At 39.3% G+C, this 25,894-nt stretch overlaps 1 non-coding gene across 1 annotated transcript; it reads left to right on the top strand.

The window, feature by feature from the left end:
* Nucleotides 1-23,897: 23,897 nt before the first annotated feature.
* Nucleotides 23,898-24,004, top strand: LOC141635552 (small nucleolar RNA R71). Its single transcript, XR_012540230.1, has one exon. It is a non-coding gene; the product is annotated as a small nucleolar RNA R71 (small nucleolar RNA).
* Nucleotides 24,005-25,894: the final 1,890 nt, after the last annotated feature.

The following is a 25,894-nucleotide window of genomic DNA, read 5'->3' as shown; positions in this document are numbered from 1 at the left end:
AAAGGGAGAGAATAGAGCCCTCATTACTAGGCTCTACTCGAAGTCGGTCTCCTCACCATCACCATCGCCATCATCATCGCCATCATCATTGCCGGTTCCAAACTCGGACTCACGAATAAAATCATCCGTGTTCAATGGAGCATTTGAGCCAAACTCCCCCGTCTCCGTGCTCATGCCAACGAACACCCTCGTGTTCCCTCCGGCACCACTAGAACCCCCCTCAGTGAAGATGGAAGGGGCACCCCCGAACCACCTCGTGTCGTATCCCTCCCCTTGAGTGGAAGGCGGGGCAGGAAAGACCGGGGCGCTATAATAGTCGTGCTGCAAATTGATATCACCGTAAAGGATCCTCCCGTCTTTCGGATGTCCGCCATCCGGGAATAGATAGTAAGAGGAATGAAGGTTGGAGGGATGCTTGTATTGTTGCCTCATCATTTCGCCATAGACCGGGAATTGACCAAGAGAATGGTCATAATAAATCCGGTCCATGCGTTGTTGAAGACCGAGGCGCTCACTAGCGGCGGAGGCTATGTTAATCCTCATCTCATCCATGAAGGAGACGAGGTCATTGTGAAGAGAAGGAGGTTGTTGTGGTTGGAACGGTTGATGGCTAGAGGAGCCTTCCCCTTGTTGGAAGGTTCCGGCAACAAAAGTGGAAGAGGGCATAGCATACCGCAAGGTGGGTCTTGCGGGGATGATTGGTCGGCCACGGGCGTAGAGAAGGTTGGGATTTTGTTGTTGGGGAATGGAGGGGTTCTCAGGATCCTCAATTTCTAACAAATAATACGGTGAATTGGGCACCACCTTTATTTTCTCGGGATTAGGAAGGGGAATAGAATTCCTATCAACACCGTTCACCCGGACTTGCCAATAGTCGAGGTTGTCATTCGGGTTAGTTTTTTACCAATTGAGGTTGTGGTGGATGTAATTCTTGAATAGCATTGTGTCCCCCACAACGTATCGCATCCCACTCAAATTCCTCTTGCGGTTCAATCTCTTGGCTAGGTGGGTGATGAGTCCACCCACCACAATAGAGGTCCTTTGGCCCGGGGAATAGCTAAGCCGATGGAGGTTTAAGGCCATATGATGGGAAATGTCTATTTTGAAGGTTATGGGGTTGGAGCAAAGATAGGAGCCGAGGATTTCCATCTCCTCCGTACGGAAGTTATGGTTTTCCTCTCGGCCAAAAACGGTCCAACCCATATACCGGTGCCAAACCCGAATAGCCGCGTTATGGACTGTATTGGCGGCTCTCTTGAGGCGAATGTTATCATCTAATCCAGTTATGGCCTTCCATAAGGCCCCAATATCAAAGGTCTCAGGGGCCTTGTGAGGAGGGCTCGTGTCAAGCCCGAAATTGGAGGCAAATGTCGGTAGGGTCAAAGAGTGGTCCTTGTTCATCAAACGGAAGTGTAAGAACGCGACCTTTTGGCTTTGGCGATGCTTGTCTATCCCAAGGGATCTCAAGAATTCTCAAGTAAGACGGGCATAGGTTTTCTCATAAATCCCGTACATATACCTCATTCCTATGCCTTCAAACAATTCTAAGGTAACTTGATCTAGTCCTAATTCCCTCATAGATTGCCTATCAATAAACCGGGTCGGGGTAAGAGGACGTTGTTTAAAGAGAACGAATTTACCTTTCATTGTGACGGAGACAAATTGGAGGTCTAGAAAATCCGGGTCGGGGCTCATGTCATTAGCTACGGCCGCCACCATCTCCGCTTGTTGGAGAGCCAAATCACCCTTTCTCACTCTCTTTTTTGGTGCCATTTTCCTGTGTTTGAGAGAGGGTTAATGGAGGTGAAGGTGGTTGTGGTGGTTTTTTAATGATAGGGTAGTTTTTGGAGGTGGTGTGAAGTGGTTATTAATGATTTTAGGGGATAGGGGTTAGGACCACCATCACCACCATTATTTTAGTCGACCCTTTCAAACCCAGATTTATCCTTCGTTTCTCAACCTTTTTCTCTAATTTTTTCACCATTCTCTTCTTTATTTCCTCCTCCATCTTTTAAGGTAAGAAAGTCTTATCTTTGTGATGGTTTCGAATTTTGCTGTCTTATAAAAGTTGCAGTTTTTGTCTCAAGCCTTTTGTTTTCTTGCTCCATGACGAAGGTTTCGAAGACCTTGTCTAAGATTGAAGCTTTTGGGACCGTTTATTCGAAGAATAAGGAGCGTTTGAGGTAACGGTGATAGGTTACTCGACAAATGTCGAAATTTCCGTCTTACATGTCGTTTTCATGCTCTTGTTTGATAAAGTTCAATTCTTTACATTTCTCTTTCATTTGTTTGGTAATTTTTGTCTCGTATTGGCGTTGGGTTGGGACTGTTATGAGCCCTAAACTCTATTATGAGCTTCGTCTGTTTGAGCTCGGTCGATAGCTCTCAATGACGGGTAAAATGGTTGCTTTCACGGTTGTCTTGGGTATCTCTGGTGTGAAGTTAAGGGTGCGTGTTCGTATTTTATTTGTGCTTGGTTCCTGTCGCAGATTAATGTTTGAAACGGACTAGTTTGAGGCGGTGTAGTGCTCTGTTTCAGGCTGGCTTTAGGTGGCCTGTTAGGAGGCCATTTGGGGCTGAGTTGAGTCATAAAGATGCATGCTTGAGAAGGGTTTTGAGGGTGTGAAAAATGGACATGAACCGGGTAAGTGTCGAGATTGATTTGGGGCGTAGGAATGAGTGCTATTAGGACAGCGTTCTGGGGCATTTAGGAGTGTTTTGGAACGGGTGTGTATGAATGGTTATTGGGGGTGTTTGTCGCAAATGTTGGCTGAGTTTGGGTCGTAATGGTGGCCTGTTTCGGGTCAGTTTTGGTCGGATTGGGTACGGGACAGAGAGTAGTAAAGGTTGGTTAGTTCGTATGGGAAATAAGCATATGAATGAGCATATATATATATATGGTCGTCTTAAGAATGCTCTTATTTCCGTCTTATGGTTTACAAGCTTGTTGATTCGGGTGAGTTTTGGTCGTGTTTGTTAGGCTCACCGTGGGCCTGGCAGTGGCCTGTTGTTGGCCTAGCAGATTCCTGGCCGTGGCCTGACCGTGGCCTGTTGTAGCCTGGCAGTAGCTTGGCCGTGGTTTGGCCGTGGCCTAGCTAGTCACGGGTTGAGGCCGTGTATGGTTAGCGTTAGGGCTATGTGTGGGTGTTACTAATTAGCTCCTTGAGTCGTAGTTATGGATGGTTTTGGCGCAAGTTGGTCATTTGAATGATTTAAATACCGTCTCATGCTTTATATAACTTAATTCGTTAATTATCGTTTATTTATATATTTTTCTCACATTAATTATAAATGTGGAATTTATTTCTTATTCAATTCGTAAATATTGAGGAAATGGGTTACTTATTCATATTCATGATTATGATTTGGCATGAAATGTCTCACTCGGATTATCATCGGTTCATTACACGTAGTAGTCTCTTTCCAAGTTGATTCGTATCGCTTGGTTGAGTCGTATTCTTGATAAAGCCTTTATGCTATACCGTATTGCTTGACTTATCTTTATGCCTCTTTCGGACTGTCCTGCCGATTGGGGGTTTAGCTCATATCTTCCACCTCTTCCGGACTGTCCTGCCGATTGTGGGTTCTCGATTTCCGATTTAGGGTTCGGGTCTTGGATGCGGACTGTCCTGCCGCATGTCGAATTCGGAACTGTGCTGTCCCGAGAGTCTGGCCAGATTTAGACTAGGACTGAGTCTTGGGAGTACCATTGTCGTCCTACCAGGGGAATTATATATTGATATATGAGTAGTAAAGGTCTTGCTTGGTTAAAGATATTGGTATTTATCTTCCAAGGTAAGAGTTATGCCTTGTGTTGTTTGTCTTGGTCCTATCGGATACTAGGGGTGAGCTATAAGCCCTCTAGTTGCGATATGATCGTCGGGATTGATGTTCCCATCCGTTCTTATGGTGAGATGCAAGCCATAAGTATGAATGTGACATTAGTAGCCACGTCCCGTACAATGTTTGCTAAGTTGTTTTCCAAATAATCGCTATAGTTTCTATTCTTATGATTTGCATTGGTTGATCCCTTACTTAACTGCTTCACATGATTCGGATTCTAATCTCACATCGATGTTGTTTTTCCTTGAAATGTGTGCTTTGGTATAGATTACCGTATTCGTGTCTTTCATATTATTTAATTGTCTCACATGAATAGTTTAATCGTGATCATGCTAATGTTGATCTATCTTGTTCCATCTCATTTGATTGCCTTGTTTACATATAAACTTGATATTCACATCCTTTGTAAGTAAGTATCTTACATGATTTACCTGTTTTAGTTCTTTGTTATGTTCATTTCGACAATTTGTGGCCTGGAGAACCTTGAGTTACTCCTCACTGACTGTGGCGTTCATGTTTACATGAATGACAGGTATTAGTTGATGCATCCATGGGGTGAAGACATGTGAGAGCTAGCGAGCACCTTGGCCTTGTGGTCGGTTTATTAGGATTGTTTAGACTCGCCTTCTATTGTATTTTCATTCGAGGGATATATTTTCCCTCACCTTGACTATCACGTTTGTATAATTTAAACTTTATTTCCGCATTCTTTATTTATGTTTTGGATTTTACTGAACCCGTGCTTTAATTTTTAAAAGTTTCAAAAACTTCCAAATTTTCTCTTGAATTTTATAAGTTACATTTTCCGCTTTATCGTGGGGTGTCACAGTTGGTATCAGAGCATATGTTGCTCCCGACGCACACACGTATACCCCAAATTTAAACTTGAACTTGACCTTGAATAATAAATGAGAGATGGGTAGAAATAAGGAACTAAGGTGGTAGTCTGTAGTGTGTTTGCTCTTTGTTTGGTTCTAATATGTTTGTTGATTGTCAATTAATAATTGTTGTGCCCTCGGATCAATGACCATGAGCCTACCTACGTAAAGATCAAGATTTGGTGCCTATTGCCGGGAATTGAAGATTCGTTCAACCTTTAAAGAATGCTTCAACTTCCTCGAGGATATTTCTCATTCTTTGTGTACCTTGCCTTATTCTTTACTTCTTGATGCTCACTTCTTCTTCTAAACTCTCTTTCCTTTTCTTTTCCTTGGGAGTTACTCTTGTACCCTCCCAACTTGTCCTTTTTTTCCTTTCTTATCCTCCCTTGACGCCTTTTTGATAGTACTCTTTCTTTTGTGGGATGTTAATCTTGGTTGGATAATTTGACTTTGTGGAGTTTGTTGGTGGTTCACCCATAACCCTGATTTTGAGAGGCTATGATGTTAGAAAGACTTAAGTAGTGTGGTGAGACATACTTAGTAATTCTTATACCTAGCTCATTGATAAAGTGAGTATATTGGATTGGTGGATTCTGTGTGTTGAGTTGCATATGATACTAAGGTTATGGAACTGGGCCTTATTGTGATTACTTGGAAGTTTGAGTTGAGCTCGAGGTTAGCATAGTCGGCATATTTTCGTGAGTGTTGTGATGGTTACATAGGAACCATGTTAGGTGAGAGTTGTTGCTAGTTTTGGAATCTCTTCTGGGTATCCACTTTGCGGTAATAGCCGGAGTTCTTGAGATGTAATTATATGTTAAGATTGATAGATGTTGTGCTGAGATGAGTTAGATGTTTTGGGTGGTTGTCGTGTGATTTGGAGAATGTCACCATCTATGCGTTAGGTTTCGAGAGTATAACAAGATCTCTTTGGGATGATAGATTGTGCAAAAGAACTATTGAATTTGGATTTTGATTGAGGGTTGTACCATTTTGACAAACTCATAGTTGACACTAACTGGATATGAGTATAACCTTGTTAGTAGCTCTGATCTTGTGGACGTTTAATAATGGGGAATTGTTGAATCACAAGTGTAGCGAAGTACTTTGTTTTATGAAATAGCTTAGGATGAGGTGACGTAAGTGTTTTGAGTAAATCCTTGGGAGTGATGTGGTTAAGAATTTTGTTGTTAGGAAGTTTTCGGGACCTCCTAGGTTGATGTTGTGTTTGAGATTTGAGTACCTTGGCGTTTCCTAGTTGTCTAATTCCCTTTCTTCTTTGACCATAAGTGTTACCGTTCATACCTCTCTTCCTCGCTTCATCATGCTCCTCCTTTAAGTTTGATACTCGTAACCTATGAAACTCTATCTTTGACACCCTTGTTGACCTGAGTTCAACTCTTACCCCTAGGATGTTCGCCGTAGGTCTTTTCTTGGTTAAGTTTGAATTCTTCAATCGTACTTGGTAGTTATGTTCTCTAAGTTGTTTTTCAATTTGTACAATTTTTTTTAAACATTTCAAGCTACCAGTTTTGATTCGTTGTTAGGAGTTTATGTTACTTTTACAAAACTCTACCTATTTTAAAGGTTTGAAAATGAAAATTTGATTTAATTTTATTTTGTTCTTTGAGTATAGATTTCTTTATTATGATTTTTGATTGTTATGCCCGAGTTACTTTTAATTTCTAAATGACTTTGATTTATTTATGATTTACTTGTCAAAGTTTAATGTTAAAATTTCAAGAATTTGACTTCTTTTAAAGTTTAACAATGAATCTTTTAATTTTCATTTGGCTCTTGCAAAAGAAAATTTGAGTGGATTATCTTTTTCTTTTGGTTTTAACGTTGATGGATGTTAGGACTCGTTATTAAAGGCGTCTAATAACTTGCCCAACGCTTGTCGACGTATGATTTTTGTTTTAAATTTGTCTTTGACTTGGAAAGTTAGCGTTCTTGTGTACACAACAAGAGCAATTTCGTTCCATGAATGAGACTTATACTTTTGAAAACTCTTCATTAATGTTTTTGAAAGTATTTTGATTTTCGATTTATACAAATGAGTTTCTTTTGACCTTATCTTTGATTTGGAATGTGATGTTCTCAAATGCGCAACGGGAGCACCTCCGTTCCTTTGATGAGAATCTGGTATTGTCGGAAAATTTTATTGGAAACTTCTGAAAGAATTTTAATTCTTACGATAACTAACCTTTTAAATGTTTTGGTTACCGATTCCAAAATTCCAGTTTAATTTTATATAAACTTTGATTTCTACTTTCAAGTTTCGAGGACGAAACTTTTTAAGAGGTGGGGTGTTTGTAACACCCGCGAATTTCCCATTTTGAGATTCAAAATTTATTTAACCGTTTAATTAATTTATTTTATATTTTTAAATTAAATTAATTAAATTAATTCTTTTTTTAAGCACGGATTTTATAAAAAGAATATTCTAAAACTTAATTTATATAAAAATACGTATTTTAGTCAGACAATAATAATAGTGAGAGTATTAATAATAATTCCCGTCTTAATTTCCGTCTAGCTATAGACCATCACTTTTTCACTTGTGAGACTAATCTTTTCTCGACCTATCCTATACCGACAACACACCACTTGCTTTCACGATTGTCTTGGGTATCTTAATTTCCGTCTAGCTATACACCATCACTTTTTTTATTATTATTATTATTATTATTATTATTATTATTATTATTATTATTATTATTATTATTATTATTATTATTATTATTATTATTATTATTATTATTATTATTATTATTTTATTTTTTATAAAGGGATGCGCGCAGCTTTCATTAAAATATAAAATAAGAGTTTACATGAAATTGGTGGGGAGCCGAGAGACAATCTGGGCTCCCACACCCTTAACAATAGCAAAGCTAAGTCTAGTAAAAATGTAAGCGGCCACCCGAGCCCCCGCATCCTGAGATACCGAGAATTTCTGGATCCGCTTGAGCAAGGCAACAGCATCCGAACCCAGCTCCCCAAGTGAAGAGAAAGAGAAAGGAAGGAAACCGTAACCCGCTACCGCGCACAAATCCCCATACTTAGCACACTTTCGCTGAGCAGCATCAGCAAAAACCCGGCCAGGCACAAAATCCGTCATCCCAGTCTGAGTCAAAGGAGAAGAACCTGTCAAGTCAACGCACACATCACGCCCCCTGTCCCAAGAATAAAGCAGTAAATCCGCAGGACGAAGAGAGCCACCATGTCCATCAACCAAACCGATATCAACCTCCTTTCCCGCAGTAATACCAGATCTATAGCAGATGTCGAAAAGAGTGTCCCGGACAAGGTTATGCCGATGTTTAACGCCCACAGTACCAGTACAAGAAACATCGTGGTCCCCAAAAACATCCTCAGCAAAAACCCGAGAGCAAGCCGGACAGGGCCTATATACCGTGAAAAACGGAACACCTAGACGATATCCCAGCACACAACGGTAAGTCCTCCCGTTCATAGTCTGACCCAACCCTGAGATAGGAACCGCGCGCAACCAATCAGAGGAGTGAGAACCCTGCTGAGACTGCCATAAAGCAATATGGCGTGGCGTCAAAGAGAAAACAGACTCTGAAGCAGCAGCAACCGTCGCGAAATAATTGTCTGCCAATTTCTTCATAAGTTTGGGGGCAGCAATTTCACTAGGGTTACCTAAAACACCAGATCCTGTAGTCACAGTAAACACCTGCGCGGCATCATCAAAAGCAGGGCCAGCAGCTACAATACCAGAAGGGCCGAGGAGCTTAGCCTGCAAACCAGCAGACTGCAAGCGGGACGCAATAAAAGCATAAAATAAAACATCTCCCGCCGCATAGACACCAAGACCACCAAGCTGAAAAGGGAAAGTAGCAAGGCGCCATTGCCAATCCCCAAAACCAGGCCTTGATGCGGTGACAATACGTTCCAAGCTAGACCGTAGAGCGGCATCAAAAGGAAGATGGACAGACCCAAAAACACTAGGGGAGCAGGTACGAAGTGAGAAGTAAAGCTTGGAAATACCAGTACTAGCTCGAAGAAGAAGCAACTCACATTGCGGGTCCTCAATCCTCGCAACCAAATCCATTAGCTCAATGGTCTTGGTTACTCTCGTCGCCACAATCCATTATTATTATTATTATTATTATTATTATTATTATTATTATTATTATTATTATTATTATTATTATTATTATTATTATTATTATTATTATTATTATTATTATTATTATTATTATTATTATTATTATTATTATTATTATTATTATTATTATTATTATTATTATTATTATTATTATTATTATTATTATTATTATTATTATTATTATTATTATTATTATTATTATTATTATTATTATTATTATTATTATTATTATTATTATTATTATTATTATTATTATTATTATTATTATTATTATTATTATTATTATTATTATTATTACTATTACTACTACTACTACACTGCCGTCCCCACCCTCCCTCAACTTTCCTTCTTCTTCATTTCAAGTGCAGCAGCAACAACAACAAACAACAGAGCTCCTCTGTACGCCATTTTAGTCGACCCTTTCAAACCTAGATTTCTCCTTCGTTTCTTAACCTTTTCCTCTAATTTTTGCACCATTCTCTTCCTTATTTCATCCTCCATCTTTCAAGGTAAGAAAGTCTTGTCTTTGTGATGGTTTTGAATTTTGCCGTCTTATAAAAGTTGCGGTTTTTGTCTCAAACCTTTTGTTTTCTTGCTCCATGACGAAGGTTTCGAAGACCCTGTGTAAGATTGAAACTTTTGGGACTGTTTATTCGAAGAATAAGGAGCGTTTGAGGTAACGGTGATAGGTTACTCGACAAATATCGAAATTTCCGTCTTACATGTCGTTTTCATGCTCTTGTTTGATAAAGTTCAATTCTTTACATTTCTCTTTCATTTGTTTGGTAATTTTTGTCTCGTATTGGTGTTGGGTTGGGACTGTTATGAGCCCTGAACTCTATTATGAGCTTTGTCTGTTTGAGCTCGGTTGATAGCTCTCAATGACGGGTAAAATGGTTGCTCTCACGGTTGTCTTGAGTATCCTCGTATTTTATTTGTGCTAGGTTCCCGTCGCAGATTAATGGTTGAAACAGACTAGTTTTAGGCGGTGTAGTGCTCTGTTTCAGGCTGGCTCTAGGCGCCTGTTAGGAGGCCATTTGGGGTTGAGTTGAGTAAAAAAGATGCGTGCTTGGGAAGGGTTTTGAGGGTGTGAAAACTGGACATGAACCGGGTAAATGTCGAGATTGATTTGAGGCGTAGGAATGAGTGTTATTAGGACAGATTTCTGAGGCATTTAGGACTGTTTTGGAACGGGTGCGTATGAATGGTTATTGGCGGGTGTTCGTCGCAAATGTTGGCTAAGTTTGGGTCGTAATGGTGGCCTGTTTCGGGTCAGTTTTGGTCGGATTGGGTACGGGACAGAGAGTAGTAAAGGTTGGTTAGTTCGTATGGGAAATGAGCATATGAATGAGCGTATATATATGGCCGTCTTAAGCATGCTCTTATTTCTGTCTTATGGTTTACATGCTTGTTGATTCGGGTGAGTTTTGGTCGTGTTTGTTAGGCTGACCATGGGCCTGGCAGTGGCCTGTTGTTGGCCTAGTAAAGGCCTGGTCGTGGCCTGCTGTTGGCCTGGCTGTGGCCTGTTGTAGCCTGGCAGCAGCCTAGCAGTAGCTGGCAGTGGCCTGACAGTGGCTTGGCTGTGGCTTGGCCGTGGCCTAGGCAGTGGCCTAGCTAGTCATGGGTTGAGGCCGTGTATGTTTAGCGTTAGGGCCACGTGTGGGTGTTACTAATTAGCTCCTTGAGTCGTAGTTATGGATGGTTTTGGCGCAAGTTGGTCATTTGAATGATTTAAATACCGTCTCATGCTTTATGTAACTTAATTCATTAATTATCGTTTGTTTATATATTTTTCTCACATTAATTATAAATGTCGAATTTATTTCTTATTCAATTGGTAAATATTGAGGAAATGGGTTACTTATTCATATTCATGATTATGATTTGGCATGAAATGTCTCACTCGGATTATCATCGGTTCATTACACGTAGTAGTCTCTTTTCAAGTTAATTCATATCGCTTGGTTGAGTCGTATTCTTGATAATGCTTTTATGCTATGCCGTATTGCTTGACTTTGTTGGAGTAGTGTCCTCCACAATGAGTGCGTTTACATAATAAATCTTGTAAAAGGAATATCAGGGATTTATATTATTTATTTGTCAGCTGGTGATCGTTAATCGGTAATGATTGGCTGACTAGAGTTTGACATTACTGTCGTGTGACGGCGGTGATCAGCTGATCCCTTTAGGTCACACCTACAGGATAATGCTCAAATTGGATAAATTAATTATTTGTATGAGATACGATTTAATTAATTTCTTGTATTAATTGACTTTTAATAAGTCGTGTGAATGTATTATTTGATGACGGGTTACGAACTCGGGCCAAGAGGATTTATTATTTAATTATGTGATAATTAATTAATAAATATAAATTAGAATTTATTAATTAATTGTTAATTAATTAAATTTATACGATATATGTATTAGTTTTGAAGTAAAGATAATTAGCTATTTTAATTTACAAGAGGTTGTAGAATTAGCTAAATGGGGTAGTATTGACACAATATATGTTGATAAAATGGTCTCATGATTACTTAATAGTTAAGTAATCATTAGTAATTAATTTGTATTATTTAACTGTTAAATAATTAAATTAATATTTAATTATGTAAGATAATTAAATATAAGACTTATAAGCATTTGTGGGACAAATGTCGAAAATCGAAATGGACCAAAATATTACATGTTGGTTGACACTTGTATAAGATAAGTGTTATTACATGTGGCATAACCCACTAAGAAATGTTTAACTCATTTCTTTACATTTTGTTCTCTATAAATACCCTACTATTTATACTCGTTAGATGATAATTTTGGAGACCAAAAAATCCTCAAAATAGACCCTTGGTCATGCCATATTGAAGAGAAAAAGAGAAAGAAAAAAAACCTTATTTTCTTCATATTTTCTCATCAAAAACTTGATCAAATTGTTGATCATCATAAAAAATAATTCACAAAACTACAATATACATAAACTAATATTATTAGTGTAATAATATTACATAGTATACAAGGTTATCCTACTAATTATCTAGTTAGTAATTACTCCCTCTCATCCACTACAAAGGTAACATGGACCCACTTTTCCTCTCACAGAAAGTGGGTCCATGTTACCTTTGGAGTGGATGAGAGGGAGTATTAGGATTTTTGGGTTTAATCTTGGGTGCATCCAAAGGAGATTACCTAAGTTGGTAATTTGGTTTTTGGAGGATCATCTACCATCTATTAGCTCAAGAACAACATCAAAGAAGGAGTCCTTGAGTTGTGCCCTTTATATTTCCATCACCAATGTAAGACAATTTCTCTTAAATGGTTTTTACACCAATTTTGTTTGTTTTTATTTGTATGCATGTAGATTTAGACCATTACATCAAATTAATTAGTAATTTTGATTTCATAAGATGAGTATAAAATGGTCTAAATAACTAACAAGTGGTATCAGAGCATTGTTAAATACATGCATGTTTATCATTTAGATAGTAAAAGACTCAAAACAGGTGATCCTGATCAATCTTATTTATGGCATTGTCGATTAGGACACATCAACGAGAAGCGCATTAAAAGACTAGTGTCGACTGGTGTAATTAAACCTTTTGATTTCGAAACATTTTGGTACATGCGAATCTTGTCTTCTTGGCAAGATGACTCGTTCACCTTTTCTAGGAAAAGGATCTCGAGCTAGTGAGTTATTGGGTTTAATACATACCGATGTATGTGGTCCAATGACAGTCAGAGCTAGAGGTATTTATGACTATTTCATTACTTTTACCGATGACATGAGTAGATATGGGTATATATACTTAATGAGGTATAAAAGTGAAGCTTTTGATAAGTTCAAAGAGTTTCAGAATGAAGTAGAAAACCAATTAAATAAGAAGATTAAAGCATTACGATCAGATCGTGGTGGGGAATATTTAAAGAATGACTTTAACGATCACCTTAAAAACTACGGTATTGTATCTCAGTTAACTCCTCCTGGCACACCACAATTAAATGGTCTGGCTGAAAGGAAGAATCGAAATTTATTAGATATGGTTCGATCAATGATGAGTCAAACAGAGTTACCTAAGTCATTCTGGGAGTTTGCCATTTTATCTGCTGTACAATCACTTAATAAAAGTCCCACTAAAGCAACTGACAAAACTCCATATGAGATATGGAAAGGGAAAGTCCCGAATCTGCGATACATGAAAGTATGGGGTTGTGATGCTTATGTCAAGAGCAAGTCTGACAATAAGCTTGCACCTCATTCTGAAAAGTGTATTTTTGTAGGCTACCCTAAGGAAACTTGTGGATATTACTTCTACAATAGTAACGAGAACAAAGTGTTTGTGGCTCGTGAAGCTGTCTTTCTAGAAAAAGAGTTTATTTCTAGAAGACAGAGTGGGAGAAAATTTGAACTTGACGAAGTTCAAGAGCCACAAACTGATATGACAATACAGGAAGATGTTCCTTCTACGTCTGAATCAGTTATTGTTCCCTCTGAACCTAGGAGGTCAGAAAGGGTTAGTCGCCAGCCTGATAGATACCTTGGTATTATCGAGGAAGATGGTGACTATGAGGTTTTACTTTTAGAAAGTGATGAACCCAAGACCTATAAAGCAGCTATTAAGAGTTCTGACTCTAAGCTATGGCTCGAGGCCATGCAATCTGAAATGGATTCCATGTACGATAATCAGGTATGGGACCTGGTTGACTTACCTAAAGATGTTATACCTCTTCAGTGTAAGTGGATATTCAAGATTAAAATCGGCATGGATGGACATAAAGATGTCTACAAAGCTAGATTGGTTGCAAAAGGTTTCACTCAAGTTCATGGTTTACACTATGGTGAAACTTTTGCACCAGTTGCTATGCTTAGATCTGTTCGGATAATGTTAGCGATTACTGCATTTCATGATTATGAGATATGGGAAATGGATGTCAAAACCGCTTTCCTGAACGGGTTTCTGGAAGAAGAAGTGTTCATGACGCAACCTGAGGGTTTTGTGGATCCTAAAAATCCTAACAAAGTATGCAAACTTAAGAGATCCATTTATGGTCTTAAGCAAGCGTCAAGGAGTTGGAATCATCGTTTTGATCATGTTATTAAACATAATTGTTTTTCTCGAAGTGTTGAGGAACCATGTTTATACATGAAGTTTAGTGGGAGTAAAGTTGTTTTCTTACTTCTTTATGTGGACGACATATTACTCATTGAGAATGATGTTGATATGCTTGCTTTTGTTAAGAAGTGGTTGGGAAATCACTTCCAAATGAAAGATTTGGGAGAAGCTCAGCGCATCTTGGGTATCCGGATCTATAGGGATAGACCCAAAAGGATATTAGTATTGAGTCAAGAAGCCTATATCGATAAGATTCTTGGCCGATTCAATATGAAAAACTCCAAGAGAGGTTTTCTACCTATGGGCAGTGGGATCACTTTGAGTAAGTCACAGTGTCCTACTGAGCCTAAGGATATTGAACGCATGAAATCGATGCCCTATGCTTCCGCTGTTGGATCGATCATGTATGATATGATGTGTTCTCGTCCTGACGTCTAGTATGCTTTGATTATGAAGAGTCGTTTTCAGAAAACTCCAGGTGAGATTCACTGGATAGCCGTCAAGAATATTCTGAAGTACTTGAGAAGGACTAAAGATTCATTCTTAGTGTTTGGAGGAGAATCTGAATTACGTGTAAGAGGTTATACGGATGCTAGTTTGCAAACCGATAGGGATGATTTGAAATCCCAGGCTGGTTTTTGTCTTTTTGTTGAACGAAGGGGCGGTTTGCTGGAGAAGTTTCAAAGAGTCTGTGAATGCTGATTCTACAACGGAAGCTGAGTACATTGCAGCCTCTGAAGCTGCAAAGGAAGCTATTTGGATTAGGCAATTTTTAGAGGGACTGAAAGTAGTTCCGACCGCCGAGGATCCTATCACTTTGTATTGTGATAACAGTGGGACAATTTTTCAAGCAAAATAGCCCAAGTCTAGTAACAAATCTAGACATGTACTTAGGAAATTTCATGTAATTAGAGATTTAATCGAAAGGAAAGAAATAACAGTTTGTAAGGTTGGGACAGCTGACAACATCGCTGATCCTTTAACCAAACCTTTGTCTCAAGCTAAACATGATAGTCATGTAGTTTCGATGGGGTTGAGACGAATGCCAAAACTGTTGTAAATTATATGATATGTAATAATCAAAATAGTGTATTTATTATTTCATATATGATAAGTTGCATTTATCGTTATATTCAGTTTTATGTCTTAATTTATATACTTTGTTTTCAACAAATAGGTTGTAAAGACAATGTCGAACCCTATTAAGTGAACTAGATTAACATTGTATTTTGTTCCTAGTTACTTAATGAGGTGACGTCTCGGAGTGACTAGATTGTAAGGCGATAGATGACAGGTTCAGCTGTCATATGGTCATAGTGATGGCTGGTCGATTATATAGGCAGATTGTGAGACAATTTGTCGGACAGTGACCGTTTATAGAGTCCTTTTGTTGCTAGGTCGTGGCGAGGATTTCTATTTATTCCTTCGAGTCAATTCTTTAGACTGGTGACTATTTGTCTGAGTTGGTACGGTTTTCCGGTGGCTTTGGTTTTAGTTCTAGGTCGCACCGTAAAAGGAGGCCGATGAGCATTTACTGGGTCATTGTGATCTGTATCGAATGAAGAAAATAGGTCAACATGATTGTCCTTTTAAGTCATATTTTATCTCAAGGCCACTCGAGGAGAGATGACTGTGAATGCGTGGCCACGCTCGGATGCGATCTATAGTAGATTATCCGGTCAGACAGTCATTCTCCTGATCGAGGAAACCACTTTATCATATGATCACGTGCAAGAACGACCTGAAAGACATCTTGCATTGAGTGGGAGATATTATTGGACAAGAGAATTGGTAACGCACACTTGTGTCAGACAAAGTGGGACATTGTTGGAGTAGTGTCCTCCACAATGAGTGCGTTTACATAATAAATCTTGCAAAAGGAATATCAGGGATTTATATTATTTATTTGTCAGCTGGTCATCGTTAATCGGTAATGATTGGCTGACTAGAGTTTGACATTACTGTCGTGTGACGACGGTGATCAGCTGATCCCTTTAGGTCACACCTATAGGATGATGCCCAAATTAGATAAATTAATTTTTGTATAAGATACGATATAATTAATACCTTGTATTAATTGACTTTTAATAAGTCGTGTGAATGTATTATTTGATGCCGGGTTACGAACTCGGGCCAAGAGGATTTATTATTTAATTATGTGATAATTAATTAATAAATATAAATCAGAATTTATTAATTAATTAATTGTAATTAATTAAATTTATACGATATATGTATAAGTTTTGAGGTAATGATAATTAGCTATTTTAATTTACAAGAGGTTGTAAAATTAGCTAAATTGGGTAGTATTGACACAATATATGTTGATAAAATGGTCTCATGATTACTTAATAGTTAAGTAATCATTATTGGTTAATTTGTATTATTTAACTGTTAAATAATTAAATTAATATTTAATTATGTAAGATAGTTAAATATAAGACTTATAAGCATTTGTGGGACAAATGTCGGAAATCGAAATGGACCAAAATATTACATGTGGGTTGACACTTGTATAAGATAAGTGTTATTACATGTGGCATAACCCACTAAGAAATGTTTAACTCATTTCTTTACATTTTGTTCTCTATAAATACCCCACTATTTACACCCATTAGATGATGATTTTGGAGACCAAAAAATCCTCAAAATAGACCATTGGTCGTGCCATATTGAAGAGAAAAAGAGAAAGAAAAAAAAAACCTTATTTTCTTCAGATTTTCTCATCAAAAACTTGATCAAATTGTTGATCATCATCAAAAATAATTCACAAAACTACAATATAAATAAACTAATATTATTAGTGTAATAATATTACATAGTATACAAGGTTATCCTACTAATTATCTAGTTAGTAATTATTAGGATTTTTGGGTTTAATCTTGGGTGCATCCAAAAGAGATTACCTAAGTTGGTAATTTGGTTTTTTGGAGGATCATCCACCATCTATTAGCTCAAGAACAACATCAAGGAAGGAGTCCTTGAGTTGTGCCCTTTATATTTCCATCATCAATGTAAGAAAATTTCTCTTAAATGGTTTTTACACCAATTTTGTTATTTTTATTTGCATGCATGTAGATTTAGACCATTACATCAAATTAATTAGTAATTTTGATTTCATAAGATGAGTATAAAATGGTCTAAATAACTATCAGACTTATCTTTACGCCTCTTTCGGACTGTCCTGCCGATTGTGGGTTTAGCTCATATCTTCCGCCTCTTTCGGACTGTCCTGCCGATTGTGGGTTCTCGATTTCCGATTTAGGGTTCGGGTCTTGGATGCGGAGTGTCCTGCCGCATGTCGAATCGAGAATTGTGCTGTCCCGAGAGTCTGGCCAGATTTAGACTAGGACTGAGTCTTGGGAGTACCATTGTCGTCCTACCAGGGGAATTATATATTGATATATGAGTAGTAAAGGTCTTGCTTGGTTATAGATATTGGTATTTATCTTTCAAGGTAAGAGTTATGCCTTGTGTTGCTTGTCTTGGTCCTATCGTATACTAGGGGTGAGCTATAAGCCCTCTAGTTGCGATATGATCGTCGGGATTGATGTTCCCATCCATTCTTATGGTGAGATGCAAGCCATAAGTATGAATGTGACATTAGTAGCCACGTCCCGTACAATGTTTGCTAAGTGGTTTTCCAAATAATGGCTACAGTTTCTATTATTGTGATTTGTATTGGTTGTTCCCTTACTTAACTGCTTCATATGATTCAGATTCTAATCTCACATCTATGTTGTATTTCCTGAAATGTGTGCTTTGGTATAGATTACCATATTTTTGTCTTTCATATTATTTAATTGTCTCACATGAATAGTTTAATCGTGATCTTTCTAATGTTGATCTATCTTGTTCCATCTCATTTGATTGCCTTGTTTACATATAAACTTGATATTCGCATCCTTTGTAAGTAAGTATCTTACATGATTTACCTATTTTAGTTCTTTGTTGTGTTCATAAAAAAAACGACAATTTGTGGCTGGGAGAACCTTGAGTTACTCCCCACTGACTGTGGCGTTCATGTTTACATGAATGACAGGTATTAGTTGATGTATCTATGGCGTGAAGACATGTGTGAACTAGCGAGCACCTTGGCCTTGTGGTCGGTTTATTAGGATTGTTTAGACTCACCTTCTATTGTATTGTCATTCGAGGGATATATTTTCCCTCACCTTGACTATCACGTTTGTATAATTTAAACTTTATTTCCGCATTATTTATTTATGTTTTGGATTTTAATGAACCCGTGCTTTAATTTTTAAAAGTTTCAAAAACTTCCAAATTTTCTCTTGAATTTTATAAGTTATATTTTCCGCTTTATCGCGGGGTGTCACAGTTTTCCTCAATATACCCCTAGATCCATATCCCATCACCAATTGGCCTCTAATTTCGTGTTTTTGTCTTTTAAAGCCGACTCATCATGTCGGAAAAAGGCCAATTAGGTATCAAACGCTTGTTCTTCATACAAAATCCCAATTCCTTCAAGATGACAACCGGCATCAATCAAAATGTCAAGTATCATCGGTCCAAGCAAATTCTCATAGACTACCTAAATGCATGCTATGTACAAATGGTGGTTCTTGAGGAACTCCACCAAACCAAATCTTGTTCAAAAATTTCAATTTGCCCTCTCCTCGGAGAGGGGTTCCCCGAGGTAGAGCACCTCAATCGGTCCTTTGTTTTCACCATCGTAATAACGCTTGACGCGTTGACCATTGATCCTAAAGGTTCCACCTTCTTCACTCCAAAGTTGAAATGCGCCATAAGGGAAAATTTGCATCACTTTGAAGGGTCCCGACCACCTTGAATTGAGCTTGCCCGGGAACACCTTAACTTTGGAGTTGAAAAGGAGAACAAGGTCTCCCACGTTAATATCTTTCTTCTTGATCTTGCCATCATGCCATTTCTTTGTTTGGTCCTTGTAGATTTTGGAACTCTCATAAGCTTCCATCCTTATTTCTTCAAGCTCACTCATTTGGAGGAATCGCACCTCTCCAGCGGCATCAAAGTCAAAGTTCATCTCCTTGAGAGCCCACCAAGCCTTGTGTTCTAGTTCAACGGGCAAATGACAAGCTTTCCCGTACACAAGCTTATAGGGGGTGGTACCTAGGGGTGTCTTGTAGGCGGGTCTCAATGCTCATAGCACATCCGGAAGCTTTTGCGACAAATCCTTCCGGCTCTTGTTTGTGACTTTCTCCAATATGGCCTTGATTTGGCTGTTAGAAACCTCCACTTGCCCACTAGTGTTAGGGTGGTAGGCAAGGATGGTTTTATGCCGCACTCCATGTGATTCAAGTAGAGCTTTGAAAGTACTTTTGCGGAAGTGTGATCCGCCATCGCTTATGACTACTCTTGGGATCCCAAACCTTGGAAAGATCGTGCTCTTGAAAAGCTTCATCACAACTTTGCTATCATTGGTGGGAGAGGCCACCGCTTCAATCCATTTGGACACGTAGTCCACCGCTACCAAGGTGTATTCATTTCCAAGAGTTGGGAAACGGTCCCATGAAGTCGATTCCCCAATAATTAACGAGCTCAATCTCCAATATGTTGGTGAGGGGAATTTCATTTCTTTTTCCAATGTTCCCAACCCTTTGGCAAGCATCACACGATTTCACCAAGTAGTGGATGTCCTTAAACATGGAGGACCAATAAAATCCACCTTGAAGGATCTTGGCAATGGTCCTTGAGGTGGCCAAGTGTCCCCCATAAGCAGAATTGTGAACCCGGTCGACAATCTCCAAACCCTCCTCTCTTGAAACACATCTCCGGAACATTCCATCCTCACACTTGCAAAACAAGTGGGGATCATTCCAAAAGTACCGCTTGGCATCATGTCTCAACTTCCGCCTTTCCCTTTGTTCCATTTCATCCGGTACGAAACCACTCACAATGTAGTTTGCAAGATCCACAAAACAATGGGTTTTGACGCTAACTTCCATGAGTCCATCATCCTGTAACCACTCATTGATGGGTTCACTCTTGTCTTGTATTCCATGATCTTCAACGGTCAATCTTGATAAGTGGTCGGCTACAACATTTTCCGACCCGGCCTTATCCTTGATCTCTAAATCAAATTCTTGTAGAAGTAGGACCCATCTCAAAAGTCGGGGCTTTGCATCTTTCTTAACCATTAATTGTCTCAAGGCGGTGTGATCGGAGTAAACCACCACCTTAGACCCAACAAGGTATTGTCAAAATTTTTCAACGGCATGAACAATCGCTAACATCTCCTTTTCGGTTGTAGAATAGCCACATTGTGTTTGGTCAAGGGTCTTGCTTGTGTAATAAATCACATGATGCTTCCTATACACCACTTGCCCAAAGACCGCAACCAACCGCGAAGTCCGAAGCATCGCACATGATCTCGAAAGGAAGAGTCCAATCTGGTGCCCGGATTATTGGAACCGTGACCAATGCTTTCTTCAACCTATGAAAAGCTTCAAAACAAGGTTCATCAAATACAAAGGGGGCATCTTTGAGGAGTAATGAAGTTAATGGTTTTGCTATCTTTGAAAAATCTTTAATGAAACGCCTATAGAATCTGGCGTGGCCTAGAAAACTCCTCACTCCTTTACATTGGAAGGAGGTGACAAGTTTTCTATAACGGCAACCTTAGCACCATCAACCTCAATACCCCTTCTAGAGACAATGTGACCGAGTACAACCCCTTCCTCTACCATAAAGTGGCATTTTTCCCAATTTAGGATGAGGTTGTGCTCCTCACATCTCTTCAACACATTAGTCAAATTGTCAAGACCATGATCAAATGAGTCCCCATGGACACTAAAATCGTCCATGAAAACTTCCAAGCTTTTCTCTAGAAAGTCCGAAAAGATTGCCATCATGCACCTTTGGAAGGTGCTGGGCGCATTGCAAAGCTCGAATGGCATCCTACGATATGCATAGACCCCTATGGGACAAGTGAAGGTCGTCTTTTATTGGTCCTCCGGGTGAATGGGGATTTGGAAGAACCCGGAGTAACCATCTAGAAAGCAATAATATGCATGACCCGCAAGTCTCTCGAGCATTTGGTCTATAAAGGGGATTGGGAAATGGTCTTTAAGGGTGGCGGCATTAAGTTTCCTATAGTCAATACACATGCGCCATCCCGTCACCGGTCTAGTAGGTAGGGTGGTCCCGTCTTCTTGCTCAACCATTTGTACCCCTCCCTTCTTTGGTACCACGTGAACCGGGCTTACCCATTTACTATCCGTTATTTTATAGATAATTTCGGCCTCAAGTAATTTCAAGACTTCATTTTTAACTACCTCGGCCATTTTAGGGTTTATCCTCCTAGGACCATCTATCTTGGGTCGACTCCCCTCTTCCAAGATAATTCTATGCATGCACAAACTCGGGCTCAAGCCCTTGATGTCATCTATGCTATACCCGAGTGAGCCTCTATGGGTTCTCAAGGTTTGCAAAAGTTTCATTTCTTATAACTCACTTAGGTTAGCATTTATGATCATCGGGTAAGCCTCCCCCTCATCAAAAAAACATATATAATTGAGTGAGGGGGGTAAGGGTTTGAGTTGTACCTTTGGAGGGAGAAAACCCTCCACTTTCTTCAAAAGTTCTTCATCAACTTCATGGTCTTCCTTCATAGCTTCATCATGCAAGGATATTTGAAAAACCTCTTCCATTTCCACTTCTTCTCGGGCTACTTCATGCACTATCTCATCAATCACCTCAATAATGCTTAACCTTTCTACTCTTGGTTCTTTCATCAAATGTGGGAGGTTAAATTCGACATTATTTCCCTCAATTTGGAAGGTTAGTTGCCCATTCTTCACATCAATTAGCACTCCTCCGGTAGCCAAAAATGGCCTACCTAGGATGATGGGGGTATGGCTATCCTCCGGGATATCAAGGAAAACAAAATTAGCGGGGATTAAAAGCTTTCCAGCCTTGACGGGTACGTCTTCAAGCACCCCCATAGGGCGCTTGACGGACCTATCCGCCAATTGGAGAGTCATGGTACTAGGAGCAAGGTTTTGAATGCCAATTTTCTTTGCAACTTTTAAAGGAATGACACTCACACTTGCTCCCAAGTCACAAAGAGCTCTTGATATAGGAACACCACCAACTACACATGGGATTGAAAAGCTACCCGGATCACCAAGTTTAGTGGGCATTTTGTTAAGGATATGAGCACTACATGCCTCTTCCATAGCCACTATCTCTTGGTCACCCAAGACCCTTTTCTTGGTCAAGATGTCTTTTAAAAATTTTGAGTAGGTTGGCATGTTCATAATCACTTCCGTAAAGGGTAGGGTGACTTCAAGTTTCTCAAGAATATTATAAAACTTGGCATACTTAATGTTTTCCCTACTCTTAACGGCTCTTGAGGGATAAGGAATATTAGACAGAAGTTGAGAATTGTAAGATACCTTTGGAGGAACCGAATTCTTTGTTACCTTTTTGGTGTGTTACAAAGGCACATCTTCAATAGCTTCTTCCTCATAAGGGCGGTCTTCCACATATCCATCAACATCTTTTTCCACTTGGATTTTCCCATTTGAAGACTCTTCACAAGCTTTCTTACCCTTCTTGGCTTCACTCAATCTAGCCGACGGTGTTATGGATGAACTTTCTTTTTCACCACCCATTTCCATCCTAGTCCTCTTGGGATCCTCATTAACTTCTACCTCGAGATCTTTGTAGGGGTCCTTAAGCTCTACACCGCTCCTCAACACTAGCGCATAAGCATGGTGGCTATTTGAGGCGTCCTTGGAACTTTGACCTTGGGCCAATGGACCACCGGGCGGCATTTGAGGGTTAGCCATAGCATGAGAGGCCATCCTTGATTCCATTTCTCTCATGTCTTTAAGGAAGGTAGCCCTCAAGTTTGCTTGTTCTTGTTGGGTTGCCTTAGCAAAATTAGCCATTTCTTGACTATGTTGAAGTTGCATGTTCTTTATCATATTTAAAAGCTCATTTTGGGAGAGATTACCTTGGGGTTGTTGATAAGGTTGGTTGGCTATGGGTAAAGGGAACCCATAGTCATACCGAGCGTTGGAACCTTGGTTGTTGTTTTGTCCCCCTTGAAAGTTACCTCTAGGACCATTGTTGTTGAAGTTTGATCCTTGGCCTTGTTCTTGAAACCCTTGAGCATACCCTTGCCCAAATCCTTGATTAGCTTGGTTCACTTGATTCTCTTGATAAAACCCTTGGTTGCTTTGATTTCCACCAAAATCTTGGTACCCTTGTGGTTGGTTCCCATAGTTTTGGTTTTGATTGTTGTTTGGCCATTTGTTTTCATTTCCGGGGTTACTTATTTGGTTGGAGAACCCTCCCCTTGGTTGAGAAAAACAGGGTGGATTATTTGGGGCTTGTGGTTGAAGGTGTTGTGGGTTTTGAACATTGGCACTCTTGTAGCTAAAATTGGGGTGGTTCCTTAAACCCGGATGGTAGAAGTTAGTGTTTGGATTGTAGACATTGGGGTTGTTGTAGGGGGGTCTTGGTGGTCTTGTATTGTTGTTATAGCTTTGGAAAGCATTAACATCTTGGACATCCTCCTCATACCCACCATTATAGTTATTGGCACACATGTCAAAGGTGTGACCGCTCCCTCCACAAAGCTCACAACTTGAAGCTTGAACCACTTCCTCCATGGGTGGACCATGTGAGGTTGTGGCTTGGTGCACTTGGTTTCTTTGTAGTTTTTCAAGTTATTTTGTGAGTAAGTCAAGCTTAGCATTTGTCTCGGAGTTGGAGGGGTTCTCCTTAGAGAACTTGCCATTTCTCCTAAGCATGTTTCCTCTTGACCCATAATTTGCTTCCGAGTCCACCATTTTCTTGATTAGTGCCGTGCCTTCTTCATCATTAAAATGATCAAATCCTCCTCCCGCGGAGGCATTTACCATCTCTTTAGTTCTAGGCAACAATGTTTGAAAGAATGTTTGGGTGATGTACCACTCCGGGATTCCATGATGGGGACAACTAACAATAAGGTCTTGATATTGATCCCAAGCTTCACCCAAGGATTCCCCGTCTTCTTGTTGAAAAGTATGAATCTCATTACGAAGCATGGAGATCTTGGATGACGGGTAGTACTTGGCCATGAACGCCTTAGCTAAAGCGTCCCATGTTGTGAATGTATCCGGAGGGTGAATATTCAACCACCAGTCCGCCTTACCCGTCAAAGAGAATGGGAACAACAACATCCTTAGAGTGTCCTCGGATACCCCGTTCTTCTTCATCATTGAGACCTTCATCTTGAACTTTCGGAGGTGAGCATGGGCATCTTCTTCAATATGTCCCCCGAACAAATCCTTCTCAATCAACCCGACTTGGGCGGGATGCATCTCAAAGTTGTTGGGGGCCAAAGTGCCAAAATTAATAAGGTTACATGAATCATTATGGTTAGGCCGGTTGTGATCTCGTAGAGCCATTTGTGGCGGTGGATTTGGTATATGAGGGGGTGGTGTTTGAGGTGGGCTATTTGGAATATGGGAGTTATGAAATGGATTTTCTAGTAGAGTCTCAGTTGTGATGTTTGGTTGAAGTGTGGTTGTGGTATCAATGTTTTATAGGGTGTGTGAGTTTGGTTGATCAATGTTTTCTTGTGGAAGGTTCCGAACTCTATCAAGGGTCCTTGTACTCAAGGTTCTAAAAAGCCTTTCGGGGTCGGAATTGAAGAGTAGAGCTTGGTAGTTCCTTCTAGACATGCACTCAATGAACCGTTAGTCTTCTAGCGTCTTTACACAGTAGGGGAGGGCAAGAAATCACACACTCTACAATGAAACACTCAACTACTAAAAAAAAAACTAACAAGTGAGATAAGACTAAAGCAAAGACTCTTGATAAACTAAAAATAACCTAACGCCATGCCCGACAACGGCGCCATTTGATGAATAAGATGTAGGTAGGGTCAAGTCTCTTATCACCAACAATAATTTTAACCCAATTTAATGTGTAAATCGGGGTCGAACCACGAGGATGTAGGGGTTTCTACTTAGCAAGAAATTGAGAGGAAATGTAACTAATGCAAGCAATTGAGAGGAAATGTATACGATTGATTAAAGGCTAGGACTTTCGGGTTCATCTAAATGGTTAAAGGGGCAACATGATGATTTAAAGGGTCTATGGTGAGAGTTTATCCTAGGATGATGAATCAATGTCTTGATTATCCTAAGGGTGACCAATAAATTTCATTAAGAATCACACCTCTCTTAAGCAAACAACAAGACCACCACAAACTTTCATTCAATGGAGGAATTAAGCAACAATGAAAAAAGGCACAAGCTTTCACTCATGCAAATAATCAAACACCTTGTGTGCAAGATTAAGAAAGATAAACAATTTCACCAAAGACTCAAATAATCACACAATCATGCCCATAAATTCCATTAAGACCCCCCCCCCCCCCCTAAGCCCTACAAAGATTACTACTCACTCATGTTCAAATTGTTCAAACAAACAAATGAAAAAGAACAAACAATCAAAGGATATGACATGGTAAGGATTCTAACAATGATAAAAGACAAGTTAAAATGTAAACAATTGATTAAGCAAGTACATAAGAGAAGAGATGTACCAACAAAGAGTAAGGATGATTGCTTTGATTGAATTAATGAAGAGAATCCTTCAATATCTCCCAATACAATCCAAGAAACCAAATGTATACAATTGACAAATACTACTACTAAACTAATTTTACTAAGTAATTAATATTAATTAATATTAATTAAGGAAAGATTAATGCTTTAATTAGGGAAAGATTGCATAAATTAAGGAAATTTTTCAGATCTAGGGTTGTGTGTACAATTGATTAGGGAAGGGGTATTTATAGGTTTCACTCTAATTAGGGTAGAATTACAAATGGGCCTTTGAAATGCGGAAAAGTGCTCCCTGCCGGTCAACCGGCCACCGGTCCCATAACCGGCTGGGAGTCTTCTGGAAAGTTGAATTAATTTTGC

The sequence above is a fragment of the Silene latifolia genome, chromosome Y, assembly GCF_048544455.1.
Source record: "Silene latifolia isolate original U9 population chromosome Y, ASM4854445v1, whole genome shotgun sequence".
Lineage (NCBI taxonomy): Eukaryota > Viridiplantae > Streptophyta > Magnoliopsida > Caryophyllales > Caryophyllaceae > Silene > Silene latifolia.
This window is presented reverse-complemented; position numbering and strand designations above follow the sequence as displayed.